The following is a 24,374-nucleotide window of genomic DNA, read 5'->3' as shown; positions in this document are numbered from 1 at the left end:
TGGGTGGGGAGCGGTTGGGCAGAGGTGGGTGGGGTAGGGGTTGGGCAGAGGTGTGTGGAGGGGGTTGGGCAGAGTTGGGTGGGGAGGGGGGCAGAGGTGGGTGGGGTAGGGGTTGGGCAGAGGTGTGGGGAGAGGTTGGGCAGTGTGGGGAGGGGCAGAGGTGGGTGGTGTAGGGGTTGGGCAGAGGTGTGGGGAGAGGTTGGGCAGTGTGGGGAGGGGCAGAGGTGGGTGGTGTAGGGGTTGGGCAGAGGTGTGGGGAGAGGTTGGGCAGTGTGGGGAGGGGCAGAGGTGGGTGGTGTAGGGGTTGGGCAGAGGTGGGTGGTGTAGGGGTTGGGCAGAGGTGGGTGGGGTAGGGGTTGGGCAGTGGTGGGTGGGGTAGGGGTTGGGCAGAGGTGGGTGGGGTAGGGGTTGGGCAGAGGTGTGGGGAGCGGTTGGGCAGAGGTGTGGGGAGCGGTTGGGCAGAGGTGGGTGGGGTAGGGGTTGGGCAGAGGTGTGGGGAGCGGTTGGGCAGAGGTGTGGGGAGCGGTTGGGCAGAGGTGTGGGGAGGGGCAGAGGTGGGTGGGGTAGGGGTTGGGCAGAGGTCTGGGGAGAGGGGTTGGGCAGAAGTGGGTGGGGTAGGGGTTGGGCAGAGGTGGGTGGGGTAGGGGTTGGGCAGAGGTGTGGGGAGAGGGGTTGGGCAGAGGTGGGTGGGGAGGGATGGGCAACTGGACATCGGCTTTCATTTCCCCTCCGAAGCGTCCTCCCGACCGTCAGGTTCGCCAGCCCCCCCGAGGGCGCCTGTGCCAACGTCCCCTCCATGACGAGCTAGCAGCCAGGCTTGCTGTAGGAGAAGAGTCCAATGGGGAAGTGCTTCACGTGGGTCGGCCACTGGGCCGCCAGCTGGAAGAATTTAACGTCGTTCCAGTCCAGCCCATCGATGGAGACTGCAAGACAGAGGGCACAAGGATTCACTAACTTTCCTCCCCTCGCCTCACCAGCCCTCTGAATTATTAGAAATAAAAGAAATATAAATTTGTAGAGTAAATATAAACTCTACAAATCTCTGGTGAGATTCAATTCTGGTCCCGTCATTACAGGAAGGATGTGGAAGCTATGGAGAGGGTGCAGAGGAGATTTACCAGGATGTTGCCTGGTTTGGAGAACAAGTCACATGAAGCAAGGTTAGCAGAGCTGGGACTTTTCTCTTTGGAGCGCAGAAGAAAGACAGGGGACTTGATAGAGGTCCACAAGATTACATAGATGGGGTGGATAGTCAGTACCTGTTTCCCGGGGCACCAATAGCAAACACAAGAGGGCATATGTACAAAATTAAGGGAGGGAAGTTTAGGGGAGACATCAGGGGTAAGTGTTTTTTTTTTACACAGAGGGTTGTGAGTGCCTGGAATGACTTGCCAGGGATGGTGGTGGGGGCTAAAACATTAGGGGTATTTAAGAGCCTCTTGGACAGGCACACGGATGAAAGAATAATGGAGGGTTATGGGGTAGTGCGGGTTTAGTACTTTTTTAAGGATTATATGGGTCAGCACAACATGGAGGGCTGAAGGGCCTGTACTGTGCTGGGGTGTTCTATGGTTCTATAACAGATTGGCAGATCCTAAAATGTTGCCGCGCCAATGGTTAAGGAGGCATCGGCCTTCATTAAAAGTTCAAAGTTAATATATTAATGGAAACTTTGCCTCATTTGCGCAGTTACAAGCAGCTTACAATATCCCTGCATCTGTGTTTTTTTTTAGGTATTTACAAATTCAAGATTATGTTAGGAAATGTATACCTAATTTCAAAGTTTTAGACAAACTTGGGTTCCTGGAGGCGATAAATAAATTTGATCAGGTTCCTGGTAGTGCCGTATCCTATTTTTATCAGATCCCACATGATAGAAACGTAGAAAATAGGTGCAGGAGTAGGCCATTCGGCCCTTCGAGCCTGCACCGTCATTCAGTATGATCATGGCTGATCATCCAACTCAGAACCCTGTACCTGCTTTCTCTCCATACCCCCGATCCCTTTAGCCACAAGGGCCATATCTAACTTCCTCTTAAATATAGCCAATGAAACATAGAAACATTTCGAATGTCGAAAGGGTTGGACAGAGTAGATGTGGAAAGGCTGTTTCCCTTATTGGGTGAGTCCAGGACAAGAGGCCACAGTCTTAGAATTAGAGGGTACCCATTTAAAAGAGATGAGGAGAAATTTTTTTAGCCAGGGGGTTGGGGATTTACAGAATTCGTTGCCACATACAGCTGTGGAGGCCCAATCATTGAGAGTTTTTAAGGAGGCGATTGACAGGTATCTGATTAGTCAGGGTATCAAGGGATATGCGGAAAAAGCCAGAAATTGGAACTAGACGGGAGAATAGTTTAGCTCACGGTGGAGTGGCGGAGCAGACTCGATGGGCTGAATGGCCTACTCCTGCTCCTTTGTCTTGTTATCTTGTGAAGACACACACTCAGCGATTCAGGAACAGCTTCTTCCCCTCTGCCATCAGGGAGGAGGTACAGGAGCCTGAAGACACACACTCAGCAATTCAGGAACAGCTTCTTCCCCTCTGCCATCAGGGAGGAGGTACAGGAGCCTGAAGACACACACTCAGCGATTCAGGAACAGCTTCTTCCCCTCTGCCATCAGGGAGGGGGTACAGGAGCCTGAAGACACACACTCAACGATTCAGGAACAGCTTCTTCCCCCCTGCCATCAGGGAGGAGGTACAGGAGCCTGAAGACACACACTCAGCGATTCAGGAACAGCTTCTTCCCCTCTGCCATCAGGGAGGGGGTACAGGAGCCTGAAGACACACACTCAACGATTCAGGAACAGCTTCTTCCCCTCTGCCATCAGGGAGGAGGTACAGGAGCCTGAAGACACACACTCAGCGATTCAGGAACAGCTTCTTCCCCTCTGCCATCAGGGAGGGGGTACAGGAGCCTGAAGACACACACTCAGCGATTCAGGAACAGCTTCTTCCCCTCTGCCATCAGGGAGGAGGGACAGGAGCCTGAAGACACACACTCAGCGATTCAGGAACAGCTTCTTCCCCTCTGCCATCAGGGAGGAGGTACAGGAGCCTGAAGACACACACTCAGTGATTCAGGAACAGCTTCTTCCCCTCTGCCATCAGGGAGGGGGTACAGGAGCCTGAAGACACACACTCAGCGATTCAGGAACAGCTTCTTCCCCTCTGCCATCAGGGAGGAGGTACAGGAGCCTGAAGACACACACTCAACGATTCAGGAACAGCTTCTTCCCCTCTGCCATCAGGGAGGAATTACAGGAGCCTGAAGACACACACTCAACGATTCAGGAACAGCTTCTTCCCCTCTGCCATCTGATTTCTGAATGGACATTGAACCCATGAACACTACCTCACTACTTCAGTTCTATTTTTGCACGACTTACTTAAGAATCGGTCCCCTCATTACGGGAAGGATGCGGAGGCTTTCGAGGGGGCGCAGAGGACATTTACCAGGATGCTGCCTCGATTAGAGAGGATAGGTTAAGCGAGCTGGGGCTTTTCTCTTTGGAGTGACGGAAGATGGGGGGGGGGGGGGGTGGAAAAAAAAGAGGAAGGTGTTAAAAGGCAGAGATCGAGTGGACAGCTAGAGAATTTCCCCACAGCACGGAAATGGTTAATATGGGGGGTGGGAGGGGCAGAATTTTACGGTGCCCCCACACCTCAAGGACTGCAGCAAGAAGACAACTCAACACCACCTTCTCAGGGGCAACTAGGGATGGGCAATAAATGCTGGCGATGCCCACGTCCCGTGAATAAATTTTTCAAGAAAAGATAATGACAAATTAATGCGATGAGGAAAGCGTCGGGGTGGGGGGGGGGGGTGTGCGGGATGTGAGAAGTTTTTCTTTCCACACGTATAGAGTGGTGTGGGGCGCCTGCCAGGGGCAGAGGTAGGGGGATTTGAGAGGCTGGGAAAGGCACGGGGATTGCAATTAGGGCATGTTTGGCACAAATAGGAGTTAGCTAACTCCTATTCAAAGTGGTACAGAGGGCTCAATTGCCCAAGGACAAACTCGCTCGATTTAATCGTCACGTTAACCCAATCTGTGACAGATGTCACTCTGAAGTAGCACTGGAAAGATATTTTGGGTATCATTTCAACAGTTCTGAATATTAACTTGCAACCTCATCCCATTATTGCGATTCTTGGCGTTACCAATGGTAGATAACAATCGTCCATCCCCCCTCCCCAGCCCGGTGGACGATTGCATTTACCACACTAATGGCTAGAAGATCTATTCTACTGAACTGGAAAGAAACTTGATCCCCCAATTACATTTCAATGGTTCTCCCAAACTATTTCCTGTTTGAGTTTAGAAAAAAATTACAAATGTCATTTTTGACTCCTCGGTCAAATTTGAAGAAACTTGGGAGACCATTTATCCAACATTTTCATATGAGGTAAACTGACCTTTCCCGAACCATTTTCTTATCATCTTAATTATTTGGACAGAGGTGTGAATTTATTGACACTACTGTGTATATTTGATATGATCCAATCGCCCATGTCAGTTAGGTTAGTTTAAAAAAAATTTTTCTTTGGGGGGGGGGGTTCCATTTTTCCATTTTTCGTAACACACTATGAGTTTGGGAGGTTATTATATTTGGGTTATTAACTGTTTATATTTGTATTTTAGCCTTATTAAGTACTCTCAAGCCCTCTGTATTTGATGTTTGTTTGGAAACTAATAAAAAGATTTCAAAAGAAAGGGGAAGACGGAAAAGTGAGTGGCTGAGGAGGAGGGAAGGGTTAGATTGACCTTAACGGCAGGTGAGAAAGGTCGGTCGCAACATCGTGCTGGGCTGAGCTGTCCGACGTACCACAACAACGGGGGGAGACGCCAGCACGCGCGAGCAGAGGGCCCGTCAAGGATTGAAGGCCTTGGGAAGGAGGGGGAGTGGGGGAAGAGGGAGGGACTCGGGGAGGGAACTCCAGAACTCGGCAGGCCCGGCAGCCGAAGGCGGGGTTATCAGCGGAAAGGGGCCGGAATCCCGAGGCCGTCCATAAGCCGGGGCTCGGGGCTCGTGGAGCGACCTCTCGACCCATTGCAGAGCAGACTCCACGGTGCCGAATGGCCGACGTCCCATCACCTTGAGGCCGAGGAGCTGACTACTGACCGCAGGGGGAGGACACCGGAGGGGCGCGAGGCGGTCCTCATCGGGGAGGGGAGGGGGGAAATCGGAGGTGTAAATTCCTCGGCCAGATCACCTCAGAGGAATCGGTCCTGGGTCCAGTGCGCAAAAGCCGTTACTGAGAGAGCGTGGCAGCGCCCCCGCCCGGTTTGACGCAAGCCGTGCATTTCGCCCGACGTTTCGACGTAGGTGTGGCAAAAACAATCTCCTTTTCGTCCTTCGTGGAGTTAGCACCTACGAAATGCTGGCGGCTGGAGGGGGTCGCCTTCCCACCCCGCCCCCCCCCCCCCCGGACCACCCCGCGAGGCCGACTGACCTTTCAGTGTGCTGTGCTGCTGCTGCTTGGCCGAGCAGATCAGGCGACTGATGCCCTCGATGACCTGGCTCTTCGAGTCCAGCTCCTTCTCCTTTGGTCTCTTGCTCAAGAATATCGTCGGCACTGCAGGCAAGGCATGGTTAAACTCAACCTGCTCTCCCGAGCCTCTCCGCCTCCCTCCACCCCCCCCCCCCGCCTCGCGGGTCAAACAAGCGCCAACCGCCCTCAACTCAAAGTTCAAAGTAAACTTTATTAACAAGGTACCGATTTATCACCAGATACGACCCTGAGATTCATTACCCTGCGGGCATCCTCAGCAAATCCATAGGGAGATCAACCAGAGGGCAGAAGGCGACAAACCGTGCAAACGCAAGTATAGATAAATAGCAATAAATAATGAGAACGTGAGGTAAAGAGTCCTTAAAGTGAGATCACTGGTTGAGGGAACATCTCAATGGATGGGCAAGTGAGTGAGGTTAACCCCTTTCGTTCAGAAGCCTGACAGCTGAGTCTCTTGTACCTTCTACCTGATGGCAGTAGCGTAGAAAATATAAATAAATAGCAATAAATAACAAGAACATGAGGTAAAGAGTCCTTAAAGTGAGATCGTTGAGTTGTGGGAACATCTCAATGGATGGGCAAGTGAGTGTGGTTGTCCCCTTTCGTTCAGAAGCCTGACAGCTGAGGGGAAATAACTGCTCTTGAACTTGGTGGTGTGATTCCTCAGGCTCTTGTAGCAGTAGCGAGAAAATATAGATAAATAGCAATAAATAACAAGCATAGGAGCGCCACGAGGCTCTACCCCCTGCCCTACTTGCTTTACACCTATGACTGCGCGGCGTGTCTTCTCTTCGGCTGTCCGTCGATTTTCGATGACGACTGAGGCCTGGGCAGTTGCCCAGGCTGCAAGTCTCCCCTCTCCGTGCCACCCAGGTCGTTCAAGGGAATTAGGACCCATACACCACTGGAATGCATACTCAAGGACTCAACACGCTGCTTCAGCCGAGGCTCAAACCAGCGACCTTCAGACCACTAGACGGACGCCTTAACCACTTGGCCACGCGCCGACTGTGCGGCTAACTAAGGACAGCTCAAACGCCTTTTACAAGTTCGCTGATGGCGGCCACTGTCGCGGGCCGTATCAAAGGTGGCGATGAATCAGCGTACAGGAGGGAGACTGAAAATCTGGCCGAGCGGTGTCATAACAACAACCTCTCGCTCAATGTCGGCAAGACCAAAGGAGCCGACTGTGGACTTCAGGAGGGGGAAACCAGAGGACGATGAGCCAGTCCTCATTGGAGGATCAGAGGTGGAGAGGGTCAGCGCCTTTAAATTCCTGGGTGTTACTATTCCAGGGGACCTGTCCTGGGCCCAGCGCGCAAGTGCAATCTCGAGGAAAGCACGGCAGCACCTCTACTTCCTTAGGAGGCCGAGGAGATTCGGCGTGACGTCTAAAACTTTGTCAAAATTTTGCAGTTGTGTGGTGGAGAGTGTTTGGCTGGCTCCTTCACAGCCTGGTATGGAAATACCAGTGCCTTTAAACAGAAAACCCTACAAGCAGCAGTGGATTTGGCCCAGTCTATCATGGGTTAAAATAAAAATTGGATAGGTATATGGACAGGAAAGGAATAGAGGGTTATGGGCTGAGTGCAGGTCGGTGGGACTAGGTGAGAGTAAGCGTTCGGCACGGACTAGAAGGGCCGAGATGGCCTGTTTCCGTCCTGTAATTGTTATATATTATATGGTTATACGGGTAAAGCCCTCCCCACCACTGAGCACATCTACATGAAACGCTGTCATAGGAAAACAGCGTCCATCGTCAGGGACCCCCTCCACCCAGGCCGTGCTCTCTTCTCACTGCTGCCATCAAGTAGAAGGTACAGGAGCCTCAGGACTCACACCACCAGGTTCAGGAACAGTTACCACCCCTCAACCATCAGGAAGGAGGTACAGGAGCCTTAGGTCTCACACCACCAGGTTCAGGAACAGTTATCACCCCTCAACCATCAGGATGGAGATACAGGAGCCTCAGACTCGCACCACCAGGTTCAGGAATAGTTATCACCCCTCAACCATCAGGAAGGAGGTACAGGAGCCTCAGGACCCACACCACCAGGTTCAGGAACAGTTATCACCCCTCAACCATCAGGATGGAGATACAGGAGCCTCAGACTCGCACCACCAGGTTCAGGAATAGTTATCACCCCTCAACCATCAGGAAGGAGGTACAGGAGCCTCAGGACCCACACCACCAGGTTCAGGAACAGTTATCACCCCTCAGCCATCAGGAAGGAGGTACAGGAGCCTCAGGTCTCACACCACCAGGTTCAGGAACAGTTACTACCCCTCAACCATCAGGATGGAGATACAGGAGCCTCAGACTCGCACCACCAGGTTCAGGAATAGTTACCACCCCTCAACCATCAGGATGGAGGTACAGGAGCCTCAGGACCCACACCACCAGGTTCAGGAACAGTTATCACCCCTCAGCCATCAGGAAGGAGGTACAGGAGCCTCAGGACTCACACCACCAGGTTCAGGAACAGTTATTACCCCTCAACCATCAGGAAGGAGGTACAGGAGCCTCACGTCCCACACCACCAGGTTCAGGAACAATTATCACCCCTCAGCCATCAGGAAGGAGGTACAGGAGCCTCAGGACTCACACCACTAGGTTCAGGAACAGTTATCACCCCTCAACCATCAGGAAGGAGGTACAGGAGCCTCAGGACCCACACCACCAGGTTCAGGAACAGTTACTACCCCTCAACCATCAGGAAGGAGGTACAGGAGCCTCAGGACCCACACCACCAGGTTCAGGAACAGTTACTACCCCTCAACCATCAGGCTCTTGAACAACAGGGGATAACTACCCTCGTTCTGCTTCTGGTGTCCTCACAATCGATGGTCTCACTTTAAGGACTCTTTATCTCCTGCTCCAGGGGGCAGAACAGTGGTAAGGTTGACAGAAACAACCTTTCTCAGCTCTGGCACCCTGGGTTCAACCCTGCCCTCTGGTGCCGTGTGGGGAGCTCGCAATGCAACTGTGCAGGCCGTCCCGGGGCTGCTTTGCTTCACACAGGCCCTTCGGCCCACAACGTCGTGCCCACCCTGTCACCTACTCCAGGCTCGACCTAACTCTTCCCTCCCGCATTTTCGAAGTTCCTTCAATCCTTTTAAAGCAACTGCCTCCTGGTAGTGAGCTCTAAACAACTGGGTACAGCGCGGAGCAGGGTAAATATCGCGCAGGACAGGCCCGACCCTCGCCTCCGGTCCTGTCGCCCTGCCTGTTCGATCCATCTGGGGCCCGGTGTTTAAGTCGCTCACACGTCGGGTCGTTCCCCGCACTAGGACCCCGGGCCCTGTCGTGTCGATACACTCCAGGCCCGGACCCCGCTGCCACGTACCCAACCCTATCCAATCGGCCCGTCGCTTAGGTCAATCGCTCTGGGTTTAGCTGGAGTCCGCCTCTCCTCCTAGACGCCCTAGCCCAGGAGTCACTGGGCCTGGTTCCCGTCTGCCTCACCAGCCCCCTCACCTTTCTTGTTCTTCTCTTTGGTGACCACCGTCATGGACATGGTGGCGGAGGGGGGTGACCTCCCCGCCGCTCGGCAGCCGGCTGACCTGCACCGAGCGGAAGGCGCTCTTGAGCGTGTTCTTGGCGTTGGCGTCCCGCTTCTCGCCTTCCCTCCGCCGCTCCGCCGACTGCGAGAGCCAGTAGTCCACCTGCAGGCCCAAGGCCTCGCCACCGCCCGGGCTGCAACACCACAGGAGACGGGGACCAGAATTAGATCTCTCTCCCTCCCCCCGGGCCCCTCAATGACCTGGGTGTGGGGGGTAGGAGGGTGGGTTGGCAAGTTTGCAGACGACACGAAGGTTGGTGGTGTCGTGGATAGTGTAGAGGACTGTCGAAGATCACAGAGGGACATTGATAGGATGCGGAAGTGGGCTGAGCAGTGGCAGATGCAGTTCAACCCGGAGAAGTGTGAGGTGGTACACTTTGGAAGGACAAACTCCAAGGTAGAGTACAAAGTAAACGGCAGGATACTTGGTAGTGTGGAGGAGCAGAGGGATCTGGGGGTACATGTCTACAGATCCCTGAAAGTTGCCTCACTGATAGATAGGGTAGTTAAAAAAACTTATGGACTGTTAGCTTTCATAAGTGGAGGGATAGAGTTTAAGAGACGCGAGGTAATGATGCAGCTCTATAAAAGTCTGGTTAGGCCACACTTGCAGTACTGTGTCCAGTTCTGGTCGCCTCACTATAGGAAGGATGTGGAAGCATTGGAAAGGGTACAGAGGAGATTTACCAGGATGCTGCCTGGTTTAGAGAGTATGGATTATGATCAGAGATTAAGGGAGCTAGGGCTTTACTCTCTGGAGAGGAGGATGAGAGGAGACATGATAGAGGTGTACAAGATATTAAGAGGAATAGACAGAGTGGACAGCCAGCGCCTCTTCCCCAGGGCACCACTGCTCAGTACAAGAGGACATGGCTTTAAGTTAAGGGGAGGGAAGTTCAAGGGGGATATTAGAGGAAGGTTTTTCACTCAGAGAGCGGTTGGTGCGTGGAATGCACTGCCTGAGTCAGTGGTGGAGGCAGATACACTAGTGAAGTTTAAGAGACTACTAGTTAGGTATAAGGAGGAATTTAAGGTGGGGGGGGTTATATGAGAGGCAGGGTTTAAGGGTCAGCACAACATTGTGGGGGGAAGGGCCTGTACTGTGCTGGACTATTCCACGTTCATTCCCCTGAACTCCAGCGGGTACAGGCCCAGAGCTGTCAAAAGGCCCCTCTCACTCCCGGGGACCCTGCTGGTGACCGCCCCGCGCCCGCCCAACGCCACTCCCACTCACCTCGTGGAGGAGAGGACGCCGCTCATGGACGGGGAGGAGGGGGGAGTGGACAGTGTCTCTTTGACGTGCGCGGAGCCCGCACTGTGGGGAGGGGAGGTGGAGGGGACGAAACTGGCGGCTGACGCGGTGTCCTCTGGCTCGGCGGCTGCCACTGCAATGGAGAGAGAGAGAGAGAGAGAGAGAATTAAGGCACAGAAAAATGTGACCCCCTTCCCTCGGCGCACTAGAGCGCCGTTCTGCAATCAGTGGGGCTCCTCCCACAGGCGCAGGGGCGAGGGTTAGCGAGTGGCGGGTGTCCTACGTTAGCGCCGGAGGCACGGCGACACCCGCAGGCTCCTCGAACCCTGCGGGTCACGGACACAAACGATGAGTTTCACCGTGCGTTTCGACGCGTACTTGCAACAAACACAGCGTGAAGCAGGCCCGTCAGCCCACGTGGTAAATGCTGGCCCAGACCCCAACCCCAACCCAAGCAGGCCCCACTTGGCCGCAGATCCCTCCTAAACTCTGCCCTCCGCGTACCCGGTTTAATTATACACGCCTCTGCCTTCAGGGACACCCCTCGTAATACAGAGAGGGTGGGGGAGAAGGAGAGGGGCACAGAGAGAGAGTGGGGGGAGGGAGGAAGTGAGGGAAAGAGGGAAATCGAAGGCGAGAGGGAGCAGGGAAGCAGTGGAGGGAGAGGGAGAGAGAGAAAGGGAAGGAGTAGGGTGGGAGGGCAAGGCACTGGGGCTGGCAGAGATTCAGGCAGGGCGACAGGGGCAAATGCGGGTATCGGCCGAGCCGGAGATATCAATACCTGGAGCGGAAGGACACGGCTCAATAATTCCAACTTTCACCACCTGTGGGATCAACAAGATTATAAATTAACACGGACTTTCACCCTTCAGAAGGGAGAGCGTGGGGGGAGGGGGGGGGAGACGAGGGGTGGGAGAGACGGGGGGGGGCGAGAGCGGGAGGGCGTGCTCGGTTACGTTACGTTTAGGTCAGTAATTGTCCAGCGACGGAGTACTCACTCCAATAAAGGGTATAAACTTCTGATAGGAATCGTCTTCGTGGCTGAGGAGGGAAACGGTTAGCTTGTTAAAGAGGACAGGGACCAACATTCACTCAATGACACAGGAACAGAATTAGGCCATTCAGCCCGTCGAGTCTGCCCTGCTATTCCAAAATGGCTGATACATTAACCCTCTCCACCCCAGTTTCCAGCCTTCCACACCCACCCCCCCCCCCCCCAGACGCCATAACTAATCAAGAACCTGTCAACCTCCGCTTTAAATATACCCTCCACAGATACAACACCCTCAGGCTGAAGAAATCCCTGCTCGACTCCGCTCTCACTCCGTTCCGAGACCGTGCCCTCCCCGGATCGCGGGCGTCCGGTTACCTCTTGTGCTTGCAGGTCAGCATGGCCTCGGCGATCGGGAGCTGGTGTGACACCTGCGCGCCGGATATATACTGCGTGACCCGCCCGACCACGTCCAACGGATCTGCGGGGCGGCAGAACAGACGGGAGGCCGTCAGCGGGATGGGACGCCACTACGTGGACGTACGGAGGGGCGACTGTGCTCGATCGTCGCAGAAGGGAAGGGGGAAGACGCCAGGCTAGAGGGCGACGGTAAAACCTGCGGGGGGTGCGGAGGGGGTGTCATGGTAAAGATATGTCTGGCGGTCGGATCCCTCCGGAGATGGCGGAGGTCGTGGAGGGTCATAAGGTGGAGGGAAGTTTGTCACCGTTAAGTCGGTGGAAGATGGGGCGACCGCGGTCATTTGGGAACTAGAGAAAAGTAAAAGGCTGAGGAAAGTCCATCTCCCACCCCCCATCCTCATCACGTTCTACAGGGGTTGTATCGAGAGCATCCTGAGCAGCTGCATCACTGCCTGGTTCGGAAATTGCACCATCTCGGATCGCAAGACCCTGCAGCGGATAGTGAGGTCAGCTGAGAAGATCATCGGGGGTCTCTCTTCCCGCCATCACGGACATTTACACCACACGCTGCATCCGCAAAGGAAACAGCATTATGAAGGACCCCACACACCCCTCATACAAACTCTTCTCCCTCCTGCCGTCTGGGAAAAGGCTCCGAAGCATTCGGGCTCTCACGACCAGACTATGTAACAGTTTCTTCCCCCAAGCCATCAGACTCCTCAGTACCCAGGGTCTAGACTGACATCTACATCATTTATTATTAATTATTATGACAAATTATTGTAATTTGTCCTCTACTGTGCCTATTGTCTTGTTTATTAATTATTGTACTGCCCTGCACTGTTTTGTGCACTTTATGTAGTCCTGTGCAGGTCTGTAGTCTAGTGTAGCTTTCTCTGTGTTGTTTTACATGGTCTAGTGTAGCCTTGTGCTGTCTCACATAGTCCAGTGTAGTTTTGTGTTGTTTCATGTAGTCTAGTGTAGCCTTGTGCTGTCTCACATAGTCTAGTGTAGTTTTGTGTTGTTTTACGTAGTCTAGTGTAGTCTTGTGCTGTCTCACATAGTCCGGTGTAGTTTTGTGTTGTTTTACGTAGTCTAGTGTAGCCTTGTGCTGTCTCACATAGTCCAGTGTAGTTTTGTGTTGTTTTACGTAGTCTAGTGTAGCCTTGTGCTGTCTCACATAGTCTAGTGTAGTTTTGTGTTGTTTTACGTAGTCTAGTGTAGTCTTGTGCTGTCTCACATAGTCCGGTGTAGTTTTGTGTTGTTTTACGTAGTCTAGTGTAGCCTTGTGCTGTCTCACATAGTCTAGTGTAGTTTTGTGTTGTTTTACGTAGTCTAGTGTAGCCTTGTGCTGTCTCACATAGTCTAGTGTAGTTTTGTGTTGTTTTACGTAGTCTAGTGTAGCCTTGTGCTGTCTCACATAGTCTAGTGTAGTTTTGTGTTGTTTTACGTAATCTAGTGTAGCCTTGTGCTGTCTCACATAGTCTAGTGTAGTTTTGTGTTGTTTTACGCAGTCTAGTGTAGTCTTGTGCTGTCTTTCATAGTCTAGTGTAGTTTTGTGTTGTTTTACGTAGTCTAGTGTAGTCTTGTGCAGTCTCTCATAGTCTAGTGTAGTTTTGTGTTGTTTTACGTAGTCTAGTGTAGTCTTGTGCTGTCTCACATAGTCCGGTGTAGTTTTGTGTTGTTTTACGTAGTCTAGTGTAGCCTTGTGCTGTCTCACATAGTCTAGTGTAGTTTTGTGTTGTTTTACGTAGTCTAGTGTAGCCTTGTGCTGTCTCACATAGTCTAGTGTAGTTTTGTGTTGTTTTACGTAGTCTAGTGTAGCCTTGTGCTGTCTCACATAGTCTAGTGTAGTTTTGTGTTGTTTTACGTAATCTAGTGTAGCCTTGTGCTGTCTCACATAGTCTAGTGTAGTTTTGTGTTGTTTTACGCAGTCTAGTGTAGTCTTGTGCTGTCTTTCATAGTCTAGTGTAGTTTTGTGTTGTTTTACGTAGTCTAGTGTAGTCTTGTGCAGTCTCTCATAGTCTAGTGTAGTTTTGTGTTGTTTTACGTAGTCTAGTGTAGTCTTGTGCTGTCTCACATAGTCCGGTGTAGTTTTGTGTTGTTTTACGTAGTCTAGTGTAGCCTTGTGCTGTCTCACATAGTCTAGTGTAGTTTTGTGTTGTTTTACGTAGTCTAGTGTAGCCTTGTGCTGTCTCACATAGTCTAGTGTAGTTTTGTGTTGTTTTACGTAGTCTAGTGTAGTCTTGTGCTGTCTCACATAGTCCGGTGTAGTTTTGTGTTGTTTTACGTAGTCTAGTGTAGCCTTGTGCTGTCTCACATAGTCTAGTGTAGTTTTGTGTTGTTTTACGTAGTCTAGTGTAGCCTTGTGCTGTCTCACATAGTCTAGTGTAGTTTTGTGTTGTTTTACGTAGTCTAGTGTAGCCTTGTGCTGTCTCACATAGTCTAGTGTAGTTTTGTGTTGTTTTACGTAATCTAGTGTAGCCTTGTGCTGTCTCACATAGTCTAGTGTAGTTTTGTGTTGTTTTACGCAGTCTAGTGTAGTCTTGTGCTGTCTTTCATAGTCTAGTGTAGTTTTGTGTTGTTTTACGTAGTCTAGTGTAGTCTTGTGCAGTCTCTCATAGTCTAGTGTAGTTTTGTGTTGTTTTACGTAGTCTAGTGTAGTCTTGTGCTGTCTCACATAGTCCGGTGTAGTTTTGTGTTGTTTTACGTAGTCTAGTGTAGCCTTGTGCTGTCTCACATAGTCTAGTGTAGTTTTGTGTTGTTTTACGTAGTCTAGTGTAGCCTTGTTCTGTCTCACATAGTCTAGTGTAGTTTTGTGTTGTTTTACGTAGTCTAGTGTAGCCTTGTGCTGTCTCACATAGTCTAGTGTAGTTTTGTGTTGTTTTACGTAATCTAGTGTAGCCTTGTGCTGTCTCACATAGTCTAGTGTAGTTTTGTGTTGTTTTACGCAGTCTAGTGTAGTCTTGTGCTGTCTTTCATAGTCTAGTGTAGTTTTGTGTTGTTTTACGTAGTCTAGTGTAGTCTTGTGCAGTCTCTCATAGTCTAGTGTAGTTTTGTGTTGTTTTACGTAGTCTAGTGTAGTCTTGTGCTGTCTCACATAGTCCGGTGTAGTTTTGTGTTGTTTTACGTAGTCTAGTGTAGCCTTGTGCTGTCTCACATAGTCTAGTGTAGTTTTGTGTTGTTTTACGTAGTCTAGTGTAGCCTTGTGCTGTCTCACATAGTCTAGTGTAGTTTTGTGTTGTTTTACGTAGTCTAGTGTAGTCTTGTGCTGTCTCACATAGTCCGGTGTAGTTTTGTGTTGTTTTACGTAGTCTAGTGTAGCCTTGTGCTGTCTCACATGGTCTAGTGTAGTTTTGTGTTGTTTTACGTAGTCTAGTGTAGCCTTGTGCTGTCTCACATAGTCTAGTGTAGTTTTGTGTTGTTTTACGTAATCTAGTGTAGCCTTGTGCTGTCTCACATAGTCTAGTGTAGTTTTGTGTTGTTTTACGCAGTCTAGTGTAGTCTTGTGCTGTCTTTCATAGTCTAGTGTAGTTTTGTGTTGTTTTACGTAGTCTAGTGTAGTCTTGTGCAGTCTCTCATAGTCTAGTGTAGTTTTGTGTTGTTTTATGTAGTCTAGTGTAGCCTTGTGCTGTCTCACATAGTCTAGTGTAGTTTCTGTTGTTTTACGTAGTCTAGTGTAGTCTTGTGCAGTCTCTCATAGTCTAGTGTAGTTTTGTGTTGTTTTATGTAGTCTAGTGTAGCCTTGTGCTGTCTCACATAGTCTGGTGTAGTTTTGTGTTGTTTCATGTAGCACCAGGGTCCTGGAGGAACGTTGTTTCATTTTTACTGTGTACCGTACCGACAGTTTATGGTCAGAATGACAATAAAAAGCAACAACTTGACTTGGAGGAGATGCAGGCAAGGGCAGCATCAATGTTGGTCTCTAAAAGGTGATGCCAGGTGGGTAGGAAAAGTAAAGGGCTGGCCCCCCCCCCTCCCCGCTTCTTCCATTCCCCACTCTACCACCTCCCCCGGGTCCCCTCCTCCTTCCCTTTCTCCCACGGTCCGCTCTCCTCTCCTCTCAGATTCCTTCCTCTCCAGCCCTTGACCTTTCCCACCCACCTGGCTTCACCCAACACCTTCCAGCCATCCTCCTTCCCCTCCCTCCCTCCCACCTTTTTATCCTGGCGTCAAACCCACCCCCCTTCTCAGCCCCGAAGAAGGGTCTCGGCCCAAAACGTCGGCTGCTTACTCATTTCTATGGAAGCTGCCTTCCCTGCTGAGTTTCCCAGCATTTTGTGTCACTTAACTCACCGTTAAGCACTAGTTCTCTCTTTATATACATTTCATAGTATATTTTATGCCTTACACAGCACTGCTGTCTCAGAGTGACTGATTTCATGACTCAGCAGGCACTTTAACACCTACGCCTGCTCGTCAATGCAAATATCTAATCAGCCAATCACGTGGCGGCAACTCAACGCATCGAAGCACGCCGGCACGGTCACGAGGTTCAGGCCAAACATCAGAGCGGGGGAAGAAATGCGACTTTGACGGTGGAACAATTGCTGGTGCCAGATGGGGCGGTTTGAGTATCCCGGGAACTGCGGATCTCTGCGGAGCTTCACGCACGACCGTCTTCGGAGCAGGGGCTCCCAGGCTTTCTTTCAAATGAGACAGACCCCAAGTTGGGAAGCCCTGCTCTAGAGTTTAGAGAGAACGGGACCAAAAAAAGAAAATTTTTTAAAGAAAGTCACCCAGTGAGTGGGCTGTTCTGTGGGTGAAGACGCCTCGTTAACGACAGAGGTCGGAGGAGAATGGCCAGACTGGTTCGAGCTGACAGGAAGGCGACAGTAACTCAAATAACCAACAGTGGTGTGCAGAAGAGCTTCTCTGAACTTGAAGTGGACGGGTTACAACAGCAGAAGACCACGGACGTACACTCAGTGGCCGTACAGGAGGTATCTAATAAAGTCAACCCTATTCTCCTATCAGATTCCTTCCTCTCCAACCCTTGACCTTTTTATCTGGCTTCACCTATCACCTTCCAGCTGTCCTCCTCCTCCTCCTCCTACCCCCCACCCCCCAAACTTTCTATTCTGGCATCTTCCCCCTTCCTTTCCGGTCCTGAGGAAGGGTCTCGGCCAAAACATCGACTGTTTATTCATTTCAGAGCTGCTGCCTGACCTGCCGAGTTCCTCCGGCACTTTGTGTGCGTTACCTAATAGAGTGGCCAATGAATCACAAAGTACAGCAGAATTTGACCCATCTCGTCCCTGCGAAGCCATTTCACCTCCCCTCCAATCGACCCGTACCAGGACCACGGTCCTCCACACCCCTCCCATGCTCGTACCCATCCAAACTTCTCTTGACGCTGGAATCGAGCTCGCATGCACCACTCCCACTGAAGATCGTTCCACACTCTCGCCACCCTCCGAGTGACGAAGTTCCCCCTCACATTCCCCTTCGACTTCTCACCTTTCACCCCTAACCCTTGACCTCTGGCTGTCGTCCCGCCCAACCTCGGTGGAAAAACCTGCTTGCATTTACCCTATCTATACCCCTCGTAACTTTGTCTACCTCTATCAAGCCTCCCAGGAATAAAGTCCTAACCCATTCAACCTTTCCTTATAACTCTGGTCCTTCAGACCCGGCAACGTCCTTGTAAATTCTCTCTGCGCTCTTTCAAACTTATTTACATCTTTCCTGTGGGTCGGTGACCAAAACTGTATGCAATACTCCAAACTAGGCCTCACCAACGTCCTGTGCAACTTCAACATAACATCCCCTCAACTGTACTCAGTACTTTGACCTATGAAGGCCAACGTGCCCAAATCTTTCTTCACAACCCGATCCAGCTGCGAGGCCACTTTCGGTGAATGAGAAACCGGATTCTGATTAATGCCCTCACTGGCTCACCCCACGCGCCCCCGCCCCCCCCCCAGCCGCCCCGTCTCACCGGTACTGGGCGGCTCCATCTTGCTGAACAGCTCGGTCCACGCGGAGTCCAGGAAGAGGGTGTTGTACTTGCTGTCCAGGGACGCCATGTACCTGGCGACAGGTGAAACCCTGGAAGGGGAGAGAGAAACAAAGGTCCCATGAAGAAGGCTCCAGGTTCAGTAGACCACTAGTCCGCCCCCTCCCCCGCGTACCGTGCGTCGCGTGGTCCTCTCATAAGGCCGTCAGATATACGGCAGAATCAGAGATCATGGTTTGGATCGAAATGAGCTGACTTTATTACTTACGCCCTTCGTATACGTGAGGAGTGAAAATCTTTACGCTGCGTCTCCGTCTAAACGCGCAATTTGTAGTCATTCATAATGAAGAGTATGAACAACAGGACAGTCAATATAACATGGAAACACCGTTGTATCAGCATGAATTATCGGCCTGGTGGAAGAAGCTGTCCCGGAGCCTGTCGGTCCTGGCTTTTATGCTGTGGTACCGTTTCCCGGATGGTAGCAGCTGGAACAGTTTGTGGTTGGGGTGACTCGGGTCCCCAGTGATCCCTCAGGCCCTTTTTACACGCCTGTCCTTGTAAAAGTCCTGAATATTATTTTTTTGAAAGCGCAGTACAGGCCCTTCAGCCCTCCATGCTGTGCTGACCCATATAATCCTTTTAAAAAAAAGTACTAAACCCACACTACTCCGTAACCCTCCATTTTTCTTTCATCCGTGTGCCTGTCCAAGAGGCTCTTAAATACCCCTAATGTTTCAGCCTCCACCACCATCCCTGGCAAGTCATTCCAGGCACTCACAACCCTCTGTGTAAAAAAACTTAACCCCTGATGTCTCCCCTAAACTTCCTCCCTTAATTTTGTACCCATGCCCTCTGGTGTTTGCTATTGGTGCCCCGGGAAACAGGTACTGACTATCCACCCCATCTATGCCTCTCATAACCTTGTAGACCTCTAGCAAGTCCCCTCCCATTCAAGAATAGTGGGAAGTTCACGTCTACAGACACGCTGGGCGTCCGCACCCCTCTCCGCAGAGTCCTGCGGTTGAGGGAGGTACAGTCCACGACCAGTTCCTTTGTCTTTGTGACACTGAGGGTGGAAGGTGGGAAGTTCAAGGGGAACGTGAGGGGGAGCTCCTTTGCTCAGAGGGTGACGAGAGCGTGGAAGGAGCTGCCAGAGGAAATGGTGGATGTGGCCTCGATTACACCGTTTAAAAGAAGTTTGGATGGGAGGGGAATGGTCCATGTATAGCGGTGGGACTAGGCTTGGACTAGATGGGCTGAAGGGCCTGTTGTCGTGCTGTATTGCTCTAAGACTATGACTACACCTAAACACTGGAACACACGGTAAAATGAGACTGTACTTCCTCAGAAGGCTGGCGTCGTTCAGTGTTTGTAGTGAGATGCTGAAGATGTTCTATCGGTCAGTTGTGGAGAGCGCCCTCTTCTTTGTGGTGGCGTGCTGGGGAGGCAGCGTTAAGAAGAGGGACGCCTCACGTCTTAATAAGCTGGTAAGGAAGGCGGGCTCTGTCGTGGGCACAGAACTGGAGAGTATGACATCGGTGGCAGAGCGGAGGGCGCTGAGTAGGCTACGGTCAAACATGGAAAACCCTGAACATCCTCTGCACAGCACCATCCAGAGACAGAGAAGCAGCTTCAGCGGCAGGTTGCTGTCAATGCAATGCTCCTCAGACAGGATGAAGAGATCATTACTCCCCAACGCCATTCGGCTCTACAATTCAACCACCAGGGGCAAGGACATGTTAAAGTGCCGGGGTTAGGACTGAGCTTAAGTTACCACTCAATGCACTTTAGTAAACTATTTAAGAACTTTTTAAAGCTATTTATTAATGCTTTTTGGGAGGGTGATTTTAGATGCATATCATATTTATACTGAGTTAACTGCTGTTTGTAATTAGTTTTTGCTACAATAAGTGTATGGGACACTGGAAAAATGTTGAATTTCCCTTGGGGATGAATAGAGTATCTATCTATCAATGACGCGTCTGTACGTTGCGACGGAGCTATAACACAAAGATTTCTACCCCCTCATGGGCGGGCTGGACGTCAGATTTGAATAAGCTCAATTCGACTCACGGCTCATTGACCCTTTGGGACCGGGAGCCCCTGGGGGGAAACCCAAGCGGTCACGGTGGGGGGGGGGGGGGGGGAGAACGCGCAAACTCCTTACAGGCAGCGGCGGGAATTGAACGCGGGTCGCCGGTGCCGCGGGGTAAAGCGCGACACTCACCCAGCGGGACCACCAGGATGCGCAGGTAATTGAGCCAGTCCGATGTCTTGCCCGCGAGCTGCTCTACGAAGAACCGCAGGATGGTGGCGAGGTAGCTTTGCCCGCCGACGGCGGCCACCTTCACCGGCCGCGGCATCTGGGCGTTACAGTTGCAGCTGGCGGGAAGGAGAGGGCGGTCAGGATAGGGCGGCAGCAACCCGGGGCGTAGGGCAGCTCCGCGTTTAAGGTCCCACACGAGGGGCCGCTCCCCTAACAGGCCAGCACCCCGCTCCTTTGTCGCTGCAAAGCCCCCTCGGGGTTGGAGATCCCTCCTGCCCCTTTTATAGAGGGAGCTCCCTCAGTCGCCCCTTTGATGGGAGCTCCCTCAGCCCTGCCCCTTTGATAGAGGGGAGCTCCCTCAGTCATACCCCTTTGATAGATGGAGCTCCCTCAGTCCTGCCCCTTTTTATAGAGGGGAGCTGTCCTGCCCCTTTTATAGACGAGAGCTCCCTCAGTCCTGCCCCTTTGATAGAGTGGTGCTCCCTCAGTCCTGCCCCATTGACAGACGGGAGCTCCCTGAGTCCTGCCCCTTGACAGTGGGGAGCTCCCTCAGTCCTGCCCCTTTGATAGACGGGAATTCCTTCAGTCCTGCCACTTTGATTGGGGAGCTCCCTCGATCTTGCCCCTCTTGGCAAGGTGGAGCTCCCTCACCATCCCCTTGAGCAAGTGAAGCTCCCTCAATCTCCCCTCTGACAGGGTGGAGCTCCTCATTACTGTTCTTTTGATAAGAGTGGGGCTTCCTCAAGACTTCTTTTGATAAGAGTGGGGCTCCCTCAATACCGTTCTTTTGATAAGAGTGGGGCTCCTCAATACCGTTCTCTTGATAAGAGTGGGGCTCCCTCAAGACTGTTCTTTTGATAAGAGTGGGGCTCCCTCATTACTGTTCTTTTGATAAGAGTGGGGCTCCTCAAGACTGTTCTTTTGATAGAGTGGGGCTCCCTCAAGACTGTTCTTTTGATAAGAGTGGGGCTCCCTCAAGACTGTTCTTTTGATAAGAGTGGGGCTCCCTCATTACTGTTCTTTTGATAAGAGTGGGGCTCCCTCATTACTGTTCTTTTGATAAGAGTGGGGCTCCCTCAATACTGTTCTTTTGATAAGAGTGGGGCTCCCTCAAGACTGTTCTTTTGATAAGAGTGGGGCTCCCTCAATACCGTTCTTTTGATAAGAGTGGGGCTCCTCAAGACTGTTCTTTTGATAAGAGTGGGGCTCCCTCAATACTGTTCTTTTGATAAGAGTGGGGCTCCCTCAAGACTGTTCTTTTGATAAGAGTGGGGCTCCCTCAATACTGTTCTTTTGATAAGAGTGGGGCTCCTCAATACTGTTCTTTTGATAAGAGTGGGGCTCCCTCAATACTGTTCTTTTGATAAGAGTGGGGCTCCTCATTACTGTTCTTTTGATAAGAGCGGGGCTCCCTCACTACGTCTTTGACAGAGTGGAGCTCCCTCATTCTGCCCCCCTAACAGGGTCGAGCCACCTCTTTAAAGGTTGGAGCTCCAGAACAAACACGGATCGTTTCCCACCCGGAGCGCCGCGCTGGGAACGCTGGCCCGGATGCCGGACCCACGACATCAGGGCAGGGTGACAGCGAGACGGGGACGGAGGTGGGGGGGGGGGGGTACACTCACTAGCGCTGAATCCTCGTGAGGATGGCGGACAGCGACGTCTGTATCTCTATCATGGAGCAGGTGCAGACCACGGCCCTCTTCTGTTCCAGCAGCAGCTCAGAGACGTACTGTGCAGAGGCAGAGAGGTGGAGGGGGAGGGGGCGAGAGGGAGAGAGGGGAAAGGGGAGGGGCAAAAGGGCAACTTTAATGAGAGCGGGCGAGATATAAATATAGGAGAGGGAGAGGGAGAGGAATAGGGAGAGGGCGAGGGGAGGGAGAGGGGAGGGAGAGGGGAAGGGGAGAGGGAGAGGGGAAGGAGAGAGGGGAGAGGGGGAGGGAGGGGGGAGAGGGGGAAGGGAGAGGGGGAGGGAAGAAAGAAGGAGGGGGAGGAAAAAGAGAGGAGAGAGGGGGTGGGAGACGGGGAGGGGAGAGAGGGGGAGGGAAAAGGAGAGGGGAGAGGGAGGGGGAGAGGGAAGGGGAAAGCGGGTGGGAGAGGGGGATGGGAGAGGGAGAGGGGAGAGAGGGTGAGGGTTGGAGAGGGAAGGGAGAGGGAAGGGAGAGGGAGACAGAAGGGAGAGGAAGAGGGAAGAAAGAGGGAGAGGGGAAGGATAAAGGAGAGGGGAGAGGAGGGGGAGAGGGGGAGGGACAGGGGAGGGAGAGGGGTGGGAGACGGGGGATGGCAGAAGGGGTGAGAGTGGGAGAGAGGGTGAGGGACAGGGGGGAGGGAGAGGGTGAGGGATGGAGAGGGAGGAAGAGGGAAGGGAGAGGAAGAAAGGAGAGGGGGAGGGAAAGCAGAGGGGAGAGGGAGGGGAGAGGGGGAGGGAGAGAGGGGGAGGGGAGAGAGGGGGAGGGGAGAGAGGGGGATGGGAGAAGGGGGGAGAGAGGGGGAGGGACAGGTAGGGAGAGGGGGATGGAGAAGGGGGGAAGAGGGTGAGGGACGGGAGGGAGAGAGGGTGAGGGACAGGGGGAGGGAGAGAGGGTGAGGGACAGGGGAGGGAGAGGGGGCGAGGGGGTGGGAGAGGGGGGATGGGAGAAGGGGGAAGAGAGGGGGAGAGGGTGAGGGACGGGGAGGGAGAGGGGGAGAGGGAGAGGGGGAGAGGGTGAGGGACAGGGGGGAGGGAGAGTGATGGACAGGGGGAGGGCGAGAGGGGGTGGGTGGGAGAAGGGGGGAGAGAGGGTGAGGGACGGGGAGGGAGAGAGGGTGAGGGACAGGTGGTGGGAGGGGATGAGGGACGGGGAGGGAGAGGGGAGAGAGGGAGAGAGGTGAGGGACGGGGAGGGAGGGGATGAGGGACGGGGAGGGAGAGGGGAGAGAGGGTGAGGGACGGGGAGAGAGGGTGAGGGACGGGGAGGGAGAGGGGGAGAGAGGGAGAGAGGGTGAGGGACGGGGAGGGAGAGGGGGAGAGAGGGAGAGAGGGTGAGGGACGGGGAGGGGAGAGGGGAGAGAGGGAGAGAGGGTGAGGGACGGGAGGGAGAGAGGGTGAGGGACGGGGGAGGGAGAGGGGGAGAGAGGGTGAGGACGGGGAGGGAGAGAGGGTGAGGGACGGGGGAGGGAGAGGGGGAGAGAGGGTGAGGGACGGGGGAGGGAGAGAGGGTGAGGGATGGGGGAGGGAGAGGGGGAGAGAGGGAGAGAGGGTGAGGGACGGGGAGGGAGAGAGGGTGAGGGACGGGGAGGGAGAGGGGGAGAGAGGGTGAGGGACGGGAGGGAGAGGGGGAGAGAGGGTGAGGGACGGGGAGGGAGAGAGGGTGAGGGACGGGGGAGGGAGAGGGGGAGAGAGGGAGAGAGGGTGAGGGACGGGAGGGAGAGAGGGTGAGGGACGGGGGGAGGGAGAGGGGGAGAGTGGGTGAGGACCGGAGGGAGAGAGGGTGAGGGACGGGGGAGGGAGAGGGGGAGAGAGGGTGAGGGACGGGGAGGGAGAGAGGGTGAGGGACGGGGGTAGGGAGAGAGGGTGAGGGATGGGGAGGGAGAGGGGAGAGAGGGAGAGAGGGTGAGGGACGGGGAGGGAGAGAGGGTGAGGGACGGGGAGGGAGAGGGGGAGAGACACTCTGGTACCCCAGGTTAGCGGGTACTGGTCTGATTTAAATAAGCACTTCCAGCAGGGTGCTGGTGGCGCCTACCTGCCCCTGCCAGTCCACCGTGCTCACCATGACGACCGTCTCGGGCACGCTGCTCTCCGACGCTGACAGGATTTGGTTCAGCTGATCGTACACCACCTTGCGAGGGACCTAGCGAAGGAAGCACATCGCAACGTCAGGAACGGGAGAGTCGGTGCCGACGGTAGGTGGGGTGGGGGGGTTACACTGGCCGCTCCCTCACCTGGATGCTCAGCTCCGGCGACCTCTCACTGTCCGAGCTGTTCGCCCTCTCGTTCTGCGCTCGCGTTACCTGCCGGTCCTTCAGCGGAGTCCTCTTGTGCTTCGGAGTGTGGCTGGCTTCAGCTTTACTGAAAACGCACACGTCACAGCGTCAACGACTTCCCGGGGGGTGTGTGTGTGAGCGCAGGACCTGACCCATGGCCAGAGTCGGACTGTCCCCCTGTGAGGGTCAGTGTATGTGGGACTGTCCCCCTGTGAGGGTCAGTGTATGTGTGGGACCGTCCCCCTGTGAGGGTCAGTGTGTGTGGGACTGTCCCCCTGTGAGGGTCAGTGTGTGTAGGACCGTCCCCAGTGAGGGTCAGTGTGTGTGTGTGGGACCGTCCCCCAGTGAGGGTCAGTGTGTGTGTGGGACCGTCCCCCAGTGAGGGTCAGTGTGTGTGGGGACCGACCCCCAGTGAGGGTCAGTGTGTGTGTGGGACCGT

General features: G+C 53.3%; 1 pseudogene; it reads right to left on the bottom strand.

The window, feature by feature from the left end:
• Positions 1–522: 522 nt before the first annotated feature.
• On the bottom strand, positions 523–24,045 carry LOC132390122 (phosphofurin acidic cluster sorting protein 1-like; annotated as a pseudogene).
• Positions 24,046–24,374: the final 329 nt, after the last annotated feature.

This window comes from Hypanus sabinus, unplaced genomic scaffold, assembly GCF_030144855.1.
Source record: "Hypanus sabinus isolate sHypSab1 unplaced genomic scaffold, sHypSab1.hap1 scaffold_776, whole genome shotgun sequence".
In the NCBI taxonomy this organism is placed as follows: domain Eukaryota; kingdom Metazoa; phylum Chordata; class Chondrichthyes; order Myliobatiformes; family Dasyatidae; genus Hypanus; species Hypanus sabinus.
This window is presented reverse-complemented; position numbering and strand designations above follow the sequence as displayed.